Consider the following 13,232-nt stretch of genomic DNA (forward strand, 5'->3'; position numbering starts at 1 on the left):
ATTTTTCCCATTGATGTTTAATAATGCACATTGACCTATTGCTTATCTTTATCTGTACAACCTATAAATCATTCTGACTTGGCATAAAGAAAACTAAACCCACATTTCTCATATTCATCAACATGGAAGCTGTAATAATATTCCAGCAACCAAGGAGCATGTTCTCTTCTCACCCGAATGACTGCTGCTGCTAGATGCCATAAACTGGACAAGGTTTTACATTTCACAGCATATGAATAAGATTCAACTGACAGTAAACTGTAATAATCATATTAAACAGGCGGCAATTAACATCGGTTTTAAGGAGCTGGTTTTAAAGTCTACGCAAGGATGACAAATTGTAGCAAGCATTTGATTTTGTTAAAATCCAAGTAATGTTTTGTGTTCTTTGAAATGCAATTTAATCACCTTCCTTGTAGTGTTCATAAGTCATCATTCCTAGAATTCATTAAAAGTGCAGCCTACTGATGGAAAGATGCAGGTGTTGTTCAATGGTCCATCTGGGATCTGTAGTGCGCACAAGTACGGATAGGTCATGGTAGCTATTGTCAAGTCTATCTATCTATCTATCTATCTATCTATCTATCTGAGCTGTGCGGGCTGTGGCTGCTGGAAAGAGGCACCGGGACACAGGGCACTGGAGGGACACTGAGCATCCCCCTGCCATCATCCTCTCCAGCAGCCACAGCTCGCACAGCTCTGGGAGTCGGGTCGTGACATCACCATGTTATCCAGGAAGTGAAGCCTTGATGCAGTAGTAAATGCAGGGAAAAAAGCACTTTATGTGCATTTCCTGTAATAAGTGTATATTGGTGATTTGTATAACTTTTGGGGGACAAAACAATACTTTAATACCGGACTTCTCCTTTAATTTATTTACTGCCGAATATGCCATTAACGTCTGACAGATGTAGGTTTCAGCCATGATGTTTTTCTGACTTCCTTAGATGTGAAGAAGAGAGCTGTTCAAGTCTACTATCCATGGCTGCTCCCACAGGTGGGGGTAGAGAACCTTCACTTTGGAGCTACAGATGTGTCCACCCTTACCTTTGCTTGATATTTTCAGGCAAGTGAGTTGTCCACAGGATAGCTTATCAGTAACTGATCGGTGGGGTGATGACACCCAGAACCTCCAGCGATCAGCAGTTTGCCATTGCACCATACAGTGAAGGGAGATTTTCTCTATTCATTGCATAGTAGTGGCAATGTGTAACTGCAGCTCAGGTACCTTTCAAATGAATAGGAGCTGAGCTGTAGATACAGGTAACTGCCTTACAATAAATGGAGACAAACTCTGTTCATTGTGTAGTTCAGCACTGAACAACGGATCAGGCACCATGTTGATCAGTTAATGATGAGCTATCCTGTGGACAGCTCATCAGTACATTTTGCCCAGAAAACCCCTTTAACTAAATTCAAGCAAAGGTAAGGATGGACACATCTGTAGCTCCAGCAAAACCTTTGGCAGACTTCAATGGATACCACAACCACTGGGTAGTAACACATAGTATAGATGTATTGCCTATATGATATAATGCTTTTTTGTATGCAACACATCTCATGATACACTATAGTGAACTATGAAAAAAGTTACACACCTGTTATGTGATACTATAGTTTTCTATACAATAGCTTTTGTAATCAAATAGCATTTTTTCTATGTCCGTAGTTTACAATATTTACTAGTCTTCAGAGCTAGACAGAAAGAGATGGGGAGACCTGCAGAACCTGTTGAATCTCTTGATCTCATATTTATAAGTGTCAGGAGAATTCTTTCACATTTCTCTATCCTGAATACTGATTTGGTAGTTTTCCTTCCAAATAAATCTGCCTATTAGTCTATAATGATTACAGGAGGCTTGTAAGTATTCCTGACTGTTGGGGACTTAGTATAATGTGCCTCTGAACCTTTATTACAGATTTATCGTGAAGCACGTAATAATAATGAGGACAAGTACTGAGGTTTACATGCTAATTGCCGTGTTTTCAAAAGGTTTTCGGAACCATCAGAAATTGCTGATTGCCTTCCGCCTGCCGAGCCTCCTAGTTTTATTTTTTTCTTAAGTTCTCTCCTTGTAAAGGAGCTTGTGTATCCACCTTTAATAATGCATACAGAACTGAACATGAAAGACTCAATTTGTAAACATTCAGCCTCTGGCGTAAATTTCACATAGACAGATCTTGTCAAGTCTAGCTGTGACAGGAGTATAGAAATGTTTTTTTTTTTTTTGTGGTAATGTCTCTGAAATAGCTTAGGCAAATGTTAGTAAACATTAAAAATGTAAGGTTACGAAAATCATTGATCAGTATTGGGTGGGCACTAAATGATCCCTTAGATGAAAAACTCGGAATGTTATTTTATGGCTTGATTTCTAAATCAAATGTAGAAGAGTTGAAATCGAAACGTGCATTAATGTTCTCCTTATCTTTCATTTACCTTTCACTGATATTCAATGGTGATATTCATAACTGTGTACAGTCAATGGGAAACTTAAAGTGATTCTAAAAGAAATTTTTGTGTAGTATAAATATATATACACGATAAAGAGTGAATAATGAATTCAAAATCGAAATTCATACAGGAATAGAAAAACATGGCTGACATCTTTCATACATGCGGGTGGATTGAGCCTGGTACTGAAGCTCAGCTTCAGTAAAGTGCATAGGACTAGTGATAAGTGAGCACTTAAAGCGTACCATCAGGTACAGTACACTACTGCAATTTTTTTTTACCTTAATGGATCTGCGCTGGTGCAGTGGCGTGGTCCTTTTTTTGAATTGCCTCTAGGTTTCCGTGCATGGCGCAGGTTTTTTCCCAAGCGCCAGTCCACCCCAACTGGGACCAAACCCGCTGGAGCCCAGTGTAATGAACCCCTCACCTTCTGTGAAGTGGCTCAATTCAAATCAGTGGAACCGCTTCACAGAGGGGAAGGGGTTTCATCACACTGGAGGCCAGCGGGACTGCTCCCAGTACTCCGGGTCGGCCGGTGCTTGAGAAAATTCTGATGCTGTTCGCAGTAACCAGGAGTCTATATAAACAAAAAAGACTACTCCATTGGCATCCCCATACTGTTGCTGGTCCATTAAGGTACCTGATGGTACATTCATTTTAAATGCTCTGCTTGAGTGCTTGTTACTTGAGTCGAGCATTTTTCAGTGCTTCAGTGCTTGACTCAAGAAATGAACCCCATTAAAATCAGACTCGAGCACTTAACCAGGTGTCTCTTTGCGGGGCAGAACAGAGGGTGCCTGGTTAACCAATTTCATTTTTTTGTTCTAATTTTTGTAGATTTCAGCCCTTGACGGGATGTGTAAACAAAATATACAAAAATCTGAAGAAAAAATGTAATAAGTTTCTGCAATTACATTATACCGGCAATTATGTATTGTTTAGCCGTCAGTTATTAAATCGGTATGGCCAGATGGCTCAGTTGAGCGCTACTCGATCGATCTTGATTGATCAACTATATAGGACTGATTTGTAATACTCTGCTAGACCTGAGCCCTGAAGTAGCACTATCTTTAGAAGAAAGCAGACATTTTTTTTAAAACTGTTAATCTTTAACTCCAATCCAGGTTGTTGAAACCTTTAGATGCTATGGTCAATGGCGACTGTGGCATCAAAATGGATTAACAAAGAAAGGGAGCTCCATCTGTCACTAAAGTGTGGCATGTACACATGATCTACCATGGTACCATGGCTTTCACTGGCCTAAAAAGGAATCTCTGACCTGTCATGGCTGTACACCTATTAGTCAGTTTTACACCAATAGACAGTAATGCTTTGGTATACTAAATATACCAAAGCTTTTCTCTAAAGGCAATACAGTTAGGAACATCCATCTTGTGGGAAATTGAACTTCCGTTATTCTTCAGAACGGCAATAATTCATCATGGCATGGATTCCACTAGGTGATGAAATTGTTCTTCAAGGATATTGGCCCTCGTGGACAGAATAGCATCTCACAGATCCTGTTAAGTATTGTAAATGTAGGTACTGACATGATATGAACAACCCATTCTAACTGAAGACTGAGAGAGCAAGGAAAAACTGCTGTTATGTTCCTAGAATCAATTCCTAAATATATGACCCTTATGGCATGATGCATTGTCCTGCTGAAATTGATTGTCCACTATGGGGTAACCAGCTGCTGAAATGAACTTACTTAGCTATAGTGCCTAAATAAGTCTTACTGTCCAAACATCTATCACAGGCATTAGAGGAACCAGGGTGTCCAGAAAAAAACATTTCCCATAGCACTATACCACTTCTAAGGGCTTGAACTGCAGACAACTGAATCTTAACTTTATGTCTTACTGGAATCTTGCTGTTCTTAAACAGAAATGGCAATTGAGTTGGTTGGTTGTCTGTGGTTATAGCTAGAAGTGGTTTCCCACTTCGGATAGTTCTCCTTCTCTTACACACATCCAGGTAAAACTAGTTCATTCAGGTGCCACAGGTAGTACAATTAAGTTAGTTGCTTTGCCCTACTCCGGCCACTAGGTGTCTCACTCACCCTGTAGTAAGGTTTAGCTGTTACACACACTTACTTGTTGTCACTTCCTCTGCAGTGAGCAGTCTCGTTCCAGACAGAGAAGATACACAACCTATGTTTCTAGTGAGAGACTAACAGCAGTAATGCACTGCTAAACTTAACCTTGGGGTATCCCAAGTTGCAAGTTAACTACTGTTTACTCATTATGCTTGACTAGGTGGGAAAACTAGTTAGCCTCTACCAGAGACAGAGGCCTGGGACTCGTACTACCTTGCAAGGTGGTCACAAATACTGTGTAGGCAGAAGGCGGTCAGATAAAGCAGACTTATCTAAACTTGAGTACGAGGAGTTTCTTTAACCCCTTAGCGACTCATGACGTATCTAATACGTCATGGCGCCACGGGGGGTGTTCAGAGCGGGGTCCCGCCGGGACCCCGCTCTGAACGGCGCTGATCCCGGCTGACACGTGCAGCCGGGCAGTGCCTCTGTTAGCTGCATTGAAGTGCTTTATGCACAACATCCCTGGTGTCTAGTGGGTCGGATCTCCCCCCCGCGATGCGATCGCGGGGGGGATATCCGTTTTTCTGGCCGTGCCGGGCCTCAGCGTCGGAATGAAGCTGATCCCGGCTCGGCAGTAGATTGCTATGGCCTGCAGCAGGCCATAGTAATCTATGACCGATCTCATGGATCTTTGCTGTGTATATACACAGCATTGATCTCTATGAGAGATCAGTGCTATGTATATACAAGCCCCCCAGGGGGGCTTCTAGTCCATGTAAAAAAAAAAGTAAAAAAGTGTTTTTATTAATAAAAAATCCCCTCCCCTAATAAAAGTCCAAATCACCCCCCTTTTCCCATTTTATAAATATAAATTAATAAATAAATAAATAAACATATTTAGTATCGCCGCACACGTAATCGCCCGAACTATTAATTAATCACATTCCTGATCTCGCACGGTAAACGGCGTAAGCGCAAAAAAATCCCAAAGTGCAAAATTGCGCATTTTTGGTCGCATCAAATCCAGAAAAAATTTAATAAAAAGCGATCAAAAAGTCGTATATGCGCAATCAAGGTACCGGTAGAAAGAACGCATCATGGCACAAAAACTGACACCTGACACAGCCCCATAGACCAAAGGATAAAAGCGCTATAAGCCTGGGAACGGAGCGATTTTAAGTGACATATATTTGTTAACAATGGTTTGAATTTTTTACAGGTCATCCGATACAATATAAGTTATACATGTTATATATCATAGTAATCGTAACGACTTGAGGAACATGCATAACAAGTCAGTTTTACCATAGGGCGAATGGCGTAAATGCGAAACTCCCCGAAATCAAAACAAATTCGTTTTTTTTTCAATTTGACAGTGCAAATGATTTTTTTCCGGTTTCACAACATATTTTATGGAAAAATTATGCCTGTAATTGCAAAGTACAATTGGTTTCGCAAAAAATAAGCGCTCATATACGTCTCTAGGTGAAAAAATGCAAGCGCTATGGACTTTTAAACATAAAATGGAAAAAGCAAAAGCGCAAAAACGAAAATTGGCTTGGACCTTAAGGGGTTAAGATACACACTTCACACATCCTGGAAGAGCATTGTACTAGTTAGGCAAGAGCTCCTATCCTGCCCCTATCTACTGCTACAGCTTTATTTCTACATTACCATTACCTCAAGTTACCTACTGAGATATCTACTGTTGCATTGCACGAAATACCAAAAACACTATTATTTTTTTAAATTGCACTGAAGATATTTTTCAATTAAAGTTAAGCATTGTTTAAGTGGGACTCTGCCATCTCTGTCGCTGCACCTGAATCTCATACTAGTTCTACCAAAGGTTCAATGCCGAAGTGTCTGGGGGTGGGTATTACCACTCCTGACCACCATTACAAGTTGCCCCAAAACACCAGAGCCCACCAGCTGGTTTAACACCAGTATCCAGCCTCACAGCATAGATATGAATGAATCTTGAACATGCTTGGGTTCACCCGAGCTCGAGAGTGCGGCATTTGATTAACGGTGGCTGAAGAAATTGGATGCAGCCCTAAGGCTGCCTGGAAAACAAGGATACAGGCATGGACCATAGGCTTTATCCATGTTTTTCAAGACCTAGGACTGTATCCAACTTCTTCAGCCTTCGGTTATCAGATGTTGCATGCTCAGATTCAGACAAGGTTCGGATGAGGTTTGCTTATCTCTAGTTATAGCCAATTTATGAAAAAGTATGATAGAGTTGTGAGTTCAGCTATGTTAGTTGGAGCACCAGCAACTCTACTTAACTTCAAAAAAGCAGTGTATCCCAAAACAAGCTTGTAAAGGTGCAAATGTACATACAGGAACAATTCGAATTCCACCAGAGGAACTATGCAAAGCATGTAATAGCTGCTAAATCAATCATTAACTGTTTTTTTTTTTTTTTTTTTTTCAAAAAATTTGAAAAATTGCTAAGAGTTTTTACTTATAATTCTCCTGCTGCCTCTCAGTTTCTCTGATATCCAGCAATGGTGTCATGTACATTGTTTGCATGATGCTGTAGTCAATCACTGGTCTTGGCTGCCACTGCTTGCATGTACAGACCATGACCTGTTCTAACTTACCTAATTTTCTAAAACACCGGGGAAAGTTAGATCAAATGCAGTAGAGGCATGATCCAAACATGAAATGCCCATCGACATATACAGTTTGAAGAAGGCAGGTGTGGCTATGGCTCTACTATTCTCAATCATTTAAAAGAGCTGGTAAGTGGAACAGGTACCATATGATGTCATTTGATATCACATTGCATACAGCAACCGAATAAGATTAGAGCATTAGAATGCAAAAAGAAAGTCATAATGGCGGCATTCCTTATTATTGTGGTCACATTCTATTACGAGTAAGCAGTGGCGCGTTTGAATTTTTTTTTTTAGTGTTTGGTTCTTTACAAAGGGACAAAGGAATCTAAAATATTTTACTTTGTGCTTCCATTCTTTCAGCCATTTGATGCAATTCTTTCCTTTTTGACATTTCTTAAATAAGGAAATCAAGCCATGAAAGTGATGGATTTATACAAATATCATTGAGTCTTTTCTTACCTAAATACCAGAAAAGCAGGAAAAAAACACATAGTTTTAACCATAGATGAAAAATACAATAAAAATGCTTTTATTGTAGTTTACATTTACTCCTGTCATAACTCTTGAGTCTAAAGATCATTTATGAAAAACATTCAAATCATATTTCCATTTACGAGTACTGAAAGCTAAATTGGAAATGTTCTTTTGTAATGCTATGCACCCATTTGCTCATGTAAAAGTAGTTAACAAGTAAATGTATCTATAAATCTGGATACCGGGTCATCTTCTAGGCATGGAATCTGAGTGTAGTTTTACAGTTCTTGACTCTGGGTCTCGTATCAAATTTACTGTTTTACTGTAGAAAAATTTTGCTTGATCTTTGTGCTGCATTTAAATGATGACTGACAAACCGAGCTTCATTTAATCTCTGTTTTGTAGTATACTTTGTGATGTTAGGGTTATCTGTTGATATTTGGTGTTGCATAGTGTCGTACTGGGGTATGTGGGGCCCATCAGAGGATATGATCCTGAGGGTCCGCCAGTGCAGAACCAGTGAGACATGTCAGTCAGTGTTAGTGCAAGTTCTTAAGCTGGGAGCCCACTGGAGGATTCTCCGATCCGCTGGTGGGCAAGTCAGGCACTGGTTGTATACTATTAATAGCCATTCTTTGGTTATTGGGGCTCCCAGAATAGGATTATAAATACTTCACAAATAATATGCCAATGTCTCACAGACAAAATCAAAAACATACTTTTTTAATAATACTAAAACAGGCTAAAATATAAGCCACGCACAAATGAATTTAACCCTTACAAACTAACAGGTGATCAATACAAAAAGTTTTTTCTGACGTCTAACCCTTCAATGACTGTAAACACCAGAACTAGGAGGGCTTCTTTTCTAAGAGGATCCATATTTTTCATGACAGGGTACATTGCTCCATAGCTTTAACTGGAGGATAGAGCATAAATAGGCAGGAACGGATGTGGCTGCTGATCTGTATTTCACCCTACTCTTCCTTCAACAGGAACGCTGTCCAGACAGAGCTCTTGCCCTTAGAAGGCCGACTCCACCACTCTTGTCCTTGGGTGCGATAGAGACCGGCAGCCATATATCTGTTTCTGCCTATTAACGCTTATCCTTATCCTTCAGTTATCTGGATCTGTTTGGGGGTAAAAAAGTCCTCCACGCCTCCTAGTTCTATTGTTAACAGTCATCGGAGGGGTAAGACTTTTGAAAAAACTTTTTGTATTAGTCACCTGTTATTTTTTAAGGGTTCAGTTCATTTGTGTGTGGCTTACATTTTAAAGCCGGTTGACACTACGTATATTTCAGTCAGTATTGTGGTCCTCATATTGCAACCAAAACCAGGAGTGGATTAAAAACATAGAAAGGATCTGTTCACACAATGTTGAAAATGAGTGGATGGCCGCCATATAACCGTAAATAACGGCCATTATTTCAATATAACAGCCGTTGTTTTAAAATAACAGCAAATATTTGCCATTAAATGGCGGCCATCCACTCAATTTCAACATTGTGTGAACAGATCCTTTCTGTGTTTTTAATCCACTCCTGGTTTTGGTTGCAATATGAGGACCACAATACTGACTGAAATATACGTAGTGTCAACCCAGCCTTAGCCTGTTTTAACTAGTATTAATAAGAGGTATATTTTGGACTTTCTCTGTGAGATTTTGGTTATTGGGGAAGAGGCAACTGTAGAGACTTCAGAAAGAAAATAGAGATACTAGAAAATGGTAATATAATCAACGTTTGAAGTTTTTACTTGAAGTTGTTGACTTGAGCACAACCTTTGGAAAGTGTACAGTATACAGTATATAAAGTATTGATCAGATTGGATGTATGATTTATGAGACATCAGTAGGCTGTCATAGCGCCTGACAGCAGCCCAGGATATTCCCTGTCAACGTTGTATAGAGACAATGCAGACTGCCGTGAACTTTCCATAAACTAGAATGCTGAAAGACTCTAACAAAGACCAAAGTGCAGAAAGAATTGGAGAATTAAAAGAATATTAATTAAAAGAGCTTTGTACTTTTGTGCTGCCTTGCAAAATGTGCATCACATACATTGTCTTTCATAGAACTGAATCACTGAAAAGTAAATTCATTTATGCCCATTGTTTCCCGATGATTAGCCCGGTCTTTAAAATACAGCAGGAACACAGATGTTTTTTGTTTTTTTTCCCGTTGCTAAGAAAAATAATAACATGGCACGAGCAAGTAATATTATTGATGAATCACAATTAATATAGACAAAGCAGCGTGACGTATGGTCGTTCAGAAAAACTCTGCTGCAGTTTAAAATTATAAGACTAGCGGCACACCAGGATGGGCTACTTATAGGTCTTGGACAGAATTATGTATGCAGATGCGCACATGTATCACTGTGAACACAAATGTAACAACATTTCAGCATATATTTTCTGGATGTTTTCAAAATGAAACACAGAAAGAAGGTTTAGTACGATATACAGAATGGATATTAATTAGAAGCAAAAAAAAATATGGGGAATATATAGTATTCCAAATCTTATGTATCAGAGGGAATATTCAGCCTCATAAAAAGCGGAACCATCCCTATGCCATTGGGGAAAATACACTGATTCATTTTTGTTCTCATAAAATATTTACTCAAAGCTAAACCTCAAAGCGCTGATAATTTTACTACTATGGTATTAAAAGTAGCTCTCATTCGGAAGAAAAGAAATCAGTTCTCTAGTTCTCTGTCTATCGGAGGCAGCCGCCAAGTAGGTCAATGCTCCACCCTTTTAAGACCCTTGAAACATGATAGGTTACACTAGAGGGCTGGCTCTTTTCCTTCTGGAGGAATACTATTTTGCATACATTTTTACCAGTGAGCATTGTATGATCTATAAGATTTCCTACACCGGCTTAATGGACTCCTCAAGGAGACACATTTCCCTCTCAGAGCTATGACATCAATATACAAGGTATACAAGCTAAATGTGGGTAAAATATAGATATGACATTTTACCCACATAGATGTCTATAGACCCAACAAAAGTGTGCACTAAACTGTTTTTCTTTGAAAGGTAAATCAAGGCTTTCCTCTAATCTCTGATCCAGGGGTGTAACTAGAAATGTCTGGGCCCCGTTGCAAACTTTTTATCCCCCCCACCCTGACTGACCACTAAGCAAGTGTAGTCATAACTTCAGAACTGCACACACTGATCAGAAGTGCTTGCAGTTAAAGGGACATTTGCAGAACCTAGAAGGCCCACTCGGCCACCAGGTGCTGCAAATTATGACAGCTCAGGGGGCGCACGTTTCATCGTACAAAGGCTTCTTCAGGGAACTGAACTGCCTTTGTATGGCGAAATATGCGTAGGGACAGCTCTCGCCGGCCCAGTGAGATAGGTGATTGCTTATTTTATTGATATGTCTATATATGTTTTCTAGGTATTTCCAACTAGGTCAAAGCAATGTTTACATACATCTAAAGTACTTTAAGGCTGGGTTCACACTACGTATATTTCAGGTAGTATTTGGTCCTCATGTCAGGTCCTCATAGCAACCAAAACCAGGAGTGGATTGAAAACACAGAAAGGCTCTGTTCACACAATGTTGAAACTGAGTGGATGGCCGCCATATAACGGTAAATAACTGCCATTATTTCAATATAACAGCCGTTGTTCTAAAATAACTGCAAATATTTGCCATTAAATGACGGCCATCCACTCAACACATTATGTGAAGAGATCCTTTCTGTGTTTTCAATCCACTCCTGGTTTTGGTTGCTATGAGGACCTGACATGAGGACCAAATACTGCCTGAAATACACGTAGTGTGAAAATAGCCTTATAGACATTCCCAGCACCTTAGTTTTTACATCACTGGACTGCACAGTCTTTTTTATGTAATTTTATGGACTTGTGGTTGTTTTTAAAACTTTTTATTGCAATTGATGAATTTTTATATATCATGTTGTGATTCATCATGAAAAATAAAGAAACTTTGATTGTTTGAACTAGGCCCATAGTTTCCGTTTGAGTATCTAGCTTAGTGAACTGCCAGTATGAACAGGAATATGTTTTGTGTGAACATACCTTTACACTACAAAAGGAAAATTAACTTAAAACTTAATGAACGCAATATAAAATCGTATTCTGTCATGACTTCAAAGTTCCTGGACCCTATGCAAACTCTTTAACTGGGCTCTATCTCCTATTATATATCACTTTAAATGCTAATGTATTCATATATTGAAGAGAGTTCTGTGGGCCCTCTCAGACACCAAAGACTGGGCAACCTGAGTTAAGCCCCTATTCCACGGGTCGTCTAGAGGAGCAAACGAGCGCTCTTAGCGCTCATTTGCTCCTCGTTCCCTGCTCGCTGCCACCACTATTCAATGTGGCTGCAGCGAGCAGGTGAGTGCGGGAGGGGCAGGGGGAGCTGCGGGGGGGGGGGGGGGGGGGCTGCCCGGGTGATCGCTGATCGTCCGGGCAGCCCATAGGATACAGCAGCGTCTGCTGCCGATGCTCCTATTCAACGGAGCGACGGCTGCAGATCGCTGCTATATCAGTCGCTTGTTTTTCAACATGTTGGAAAACAAGCGACTGCAACGATTAGCCGACATGAACGATGTCGGCTGATCGTTGCACTCTATTCCACGGGACAATTATCGTTCGTATTGGCCGATATCGGCTGAATATGGACGATATTCGTTTCATGGAATAGGGCCTTAAAGGACAACTCCGGCGAAAATTTTTTTTGGCTTATTTAACACACATTACAAAGTTATATAACTTTGTAATGTGGTTAAATACCCGGTCTGGCCCCCTTCCCCCACTTTCCGACCCCCGACCCCCCACCCCGGAAGTTAAAGAATATATACATTACCTATTACGGTCGTCACGGTCCTCTTCTCTGGTGTCGGGTGATGTCAGAGCTGGGGGCGGTCCGGCTCTTCTTCCTCTTCGGCGTCTTCATTGAGAGTGAATGGGAGAGAAAAGGCTGCTGGTGCACATGCACACCAGCAGCCTTTTCATTGGCTGGAGCGCATCACATGGCTTCCAGCTTGCTCAGCCCTGATTGGCTGAGCTTGCTGGAAGCCATGTGATGCGCTCCAGCCAATGAAAAGGCTGCCGGTGCGCTGGCAGCCTTTTCTCTCTCATGGACCCGGAAGAAGGAGACATCGCTGGACGGCAGAGGCAGGTGACGGTGAGGTGGACGGCGGGCGAATGGAGTGGCGATCGTCACCGGAGGGATGGTGAGTATGGTGTCTGTGTGTGTCTGTGTTTTTTTTTGGGGGGGGGTCCCGCCGGAGTTGTCCTTTAAAACTCACTTTGGTCACACGACACAAAGATCTCATGACTTCAAGGATAGAGGTCTAACAGTATCTTTAAGTATAGAGTTTTTATGTGTTCATTTGGTCATAAAGAAAATACATGCAACTTTCCAACTTTGCCATCTGGTGGTATAAAAAATGTGACATTGCACCTAATGTTAGTGAATGACTATGATGTGACATTTCTACTACATATCTCAATGTAATTGAATTGAATTTATATGAATAAAATGTCAGAAACTAAATGCTCTCTTTAAAATCAATGGATTGACATTAGCACCATTGATTTTGGGGAAAAAAACTTTGCATAAGGTAATGAGTAAAATCCCAAAT

The 13,232-nt window shown here is 40.4% G+C and overlaps 1 protein-coding gene across 1 annotated transcript in view; it reads left to right on the plus strand.

Annotated features, from left to right (window-relative positions):
- Window positions 1-13,232, plus strand: part of CCSER1 (coiled-coil serine rich protein 1) — a 683,371-nt gene that overhangs the window by 446,121 nt on the left and 224,018 nt on the right. The window lies entirely within an intron of this gene.

Source organism: Dendropsophus ebraccatus, chromosome 7, assembly GCF_027789765.1.
Source record: "Dendropsophus ebraccatus isolate aDenEbr1 chromosome 7, aDenEbr1.pat, whole genome shotgun sequence".
Classification (NCBI taxonomy): Eukaryota; Metazoa; Chordata; class Amphibia; order Anura; family Hylidae; genus Dendropsophus; species Dendropsophus ebraccatus.